Source organism: Eptesicus fuscus, chromosome 15 (genome assembly GCF_027574615.1).
Source record: "Eptesicus fuscus isolate TK198812 chromosome 15, DD_ASM_mEF_20220401, whole genome shotgun sequence".
NCBI lineage: Eukaryota > Metazoa > Chordata > Mammalia > Chiroptera > Vespertilionidae > Eptesicus > Eptesicus fuscus.
Window position 1 is genome coordinate 21,953,191 of NC_072487.1, and position 3,448 is coordinate 21,956,638.

A 3,448-nucleotide genomic window follows, 5' to 3' on the forward strand; every position below is an offset into this window, starting at 1 on the left:
TCCCTGCAAAAGCCGGAGGATCAAGGTCTCGCGCAGCGTGATGGGACTTGTAGTTGCACGTGGCCTGGCCGGCGGACGGTGGGACTGCGCAGACGGAGCTTCAGGCACTACATTTCCCGGCAGGCCCCGGGTCAGGGGCACCGCGAGCCTCCGTGTGTGGGGCTGAGCTCATTGTTCTCTACTGGGGCGGGGCGGGGAGCGATTGTGGATCTCTATCCCCCACCTCTGGCCGGCTCTGGTTCCCGGCCCCCAGAGTTATGTAGCATCTCTGCCTGCTGGCTGGGGCGGCCTCCACACGCTCATGGGTCTCCCTCTTTACCTTTCCTCCGCCCCCGCCCCCGGGTGCGGGACTTGTCCTTCTCTCCGTTGATGGGCTGCGCTGCTGCCTCGCTGCTCCGGGGCCTGAGAGACATGGGGGCTGGGGGCCCAGGTCAGGTCCCTCCAGAACCTCTCCAAACGCCCCATGTTCGCGTGTGTATACACACGTATGCAGTGTTGCACACACAAACAATAGAGGTTTTTTTAATATATATTTTTTTATTGATTTCAGAGGGAGAGAGAGATAAAAACATCAATGATGAGAGAGAATCATTGATGGGCTGCCTCCTGCATGCCCCCCACTGGGGATGAGCCAGCAACCCCTATGCCCTGACCCGAATTGAACAGGTGACCTCTTGGTTCCTGGGTCAACACTCAACCGCTGAGCCACACCTGGCTGGGCAACAATAGAGTTTATTGAGCGTCTGTGTATCAGACACTATACATCATTAACCCTAACGTATATTGTTACACATTACAGTGTTTCCAGGATCCATATGTTGCTCTTGAGGATGGAGATAGCTGCTAGGATACAGAAGCAGGATTGGAATTTAATCTGTCTTGCTTCCGATTGAGCTTTCTCCATCTCTCAGAGACCTCCAAGGAAGGAGCAGGACACACAGAGCAAGCCCTGATTATTTATTTATTAGGGTATAAATTCACATATACGTCACCCATTCAAAGTGTTCATTCCATGGTTTTTAGTATATTTGCAGAATTGTGCAACAATTGTGTATTATGGACATCCTATCTAATAAAGAGGGAATATACTAATTGACCGTCACGCCCTCACAAAGATGGTAGTGCCCAGTCCCCTCAGCCCCCCAGCCGCCCAGTGCCAGCCCGAGGCTCAGGTAACCAGAGCTGGCCTAGGCTTGCACTGCTGGCAGAGGCAGCAGCAGAGGTGTGATGGGGGCGTCGCCTTTCCCTGATCACTGGGTTGCCTCCCGCCACTGAGGGCTCCTGGTTTATAAGAGGGGGCAGGCCGGGCTGAGGGACACCCCCCTCCAGTGCATGAATTTTTATGCACCGGGCCTCTAGTTTAATATAAATGGAATCCTATGCGTGATGTTCTGTGACAAGCTTCTTTCACTTAGCATAATATTTTCAATGTTTATCCATAGTGCAGCATGTATTAGTACTTTTTTTAATGGTCCAATAACATTGCATTATATGGATATTGTATTTTGGTTTTCCTTTCATCAAGAGGTTGTTTCCAACTTTTGGCTATTATGAAGGATGCTGCTACTTCTCTTGTGTATATCTATATCTGTATCTGTATCTATCTATCTAGGAGTGAAATTGCTGGGTCACATGGTAACTCTATGTTAAATAATGTGAATAACTACTGCTTTCTACAGTGGCTGCCTCGTTTTACACTCCTACCAGCATTATATGTGGATTCTGATTTCTCCACATCCTTGCCAACACTTTTATTATCTGACATTTTCATTATAGCCATCCTAGTGGTTGTGAAATGGTATCTAGTGGTTTTTTGTTGTTTTTTTTAAATATATTTTATTGCCAAAACCGGTTTGGCTCAGTGGATAGAGCATCGGCCTGTGGACTGAAGGGTCCCAGGTTCGATTCCGGTCAAGGGCACGTACGTTGGTTGTGGGCACATCCCCAGTGGGGAGTGTGCAGGAGGCAGCTGATCGATGTTCCTCTCTCATCGATGTTTCTAGCTCTCTAGCCCTCTCCCTTCCTCTCTGTAAAAAATCAATAAAATATATTTTTTAAAATATATTAAACTTCCTTATTTTTTATTTTTTAAAAATATATATATATTATTTTTTAAAAATATATATATATATTTTATTGATTTTTTACAGAGAGGAAGGGAGAGGGATAGAGAGCTGGAAACATCGATGAGAGAGAAACATCGATCAGCTGCCTCCTGCACACCTCCTACTGGGGATGTGCCCGCAACCAAGGTACGTGCCCTTGACCGGAATCGAACCTGGGACCTTTCAGTCCGAAGGCCGACGCTCTATCCACTGAGCCAAACCAGTTTCGGCGGTATCTAGTGGTTTTGATTTGCATTTCCATGATGATTGATGATTTGAGCATCTCTTGCTTATTGACCATTTGAATATCTTCTTTGTAGAACTGTCTATTCAAGTCCATTCCCTATTTCACAATAAGGTTGTATGTCCTTTTATGGGAGCCCTGATCTTTATAGATATCGGCTGTTTTTGTCTGCCTAACATTCTGATTCTTAGAACTTACCTTCTTACTCCTTTTGATCCTTCTGGGGTGGCTGCCAATCATAGAACCCTTCCTTCTCTGGCCACAGTAATTGGCTCAAGGATGAGCAAGTGACTTGACTAGAGCCAATCAGAATCCTCCTCTGGGATTTTATTTTATAACTAGAAACTCTCCCTCCCTTCTGAAGATCTAAGGATGCACCTTGGACACAGCCTGTGTTGACCAGTGGAAGAGTTAGAAGGGAGAAAGCCAAGGGTTTAAATAAGCAAAAGCAGAAGATGGAAAAAAAGAGAAGTTACATGACTTGGAACAATTGTGGCTGATGTCATCTTCCTCCCTAGGTTTGCTAATTCATAAGTCAATAAAATCTTAAATTAGTTAGAGTTGGAATCTCAACCTAAAGACTAATAGTCTCTTGGTGCAGCCACTGAGGAAAACAGTATGGAGTTTCCTCAAAAAACTAAAAATGGAACTCCCATTTGACCCAGTGATCCCACTTCTAGGAATATATCCCAAGAAACCAGAAACACCAATCAGAAAGGATATATGCACCCCTATGTTCATAGCAGCACAATTTACAATAGCTAAGATTTGGAAACAGCCTAAGTGCCCATCAGCAGATGAGTGGATTAGAAAAACTGTGGTACATCTACACAATGGAATACTACGCTGCTATAAAAAGAAGAAAAAAAAAAAAAAAGAAGGAACTTTTACCGTTTGCAACAGCATGGATGGAACTGAGAGCATTATGCTAAGCAAAATAAGCCAGTAGGAGAAAGATAAATATCACATGATCTCACACATATGTGGGATATAATGATCAGCATAATTTGATGAACAAGAATAGATCCAGAGACAAACGGCAGGGAGGGGGGGGGTTAGAGAGTAACCAAAGGACTTGTATGCATGTATATTAGCATAA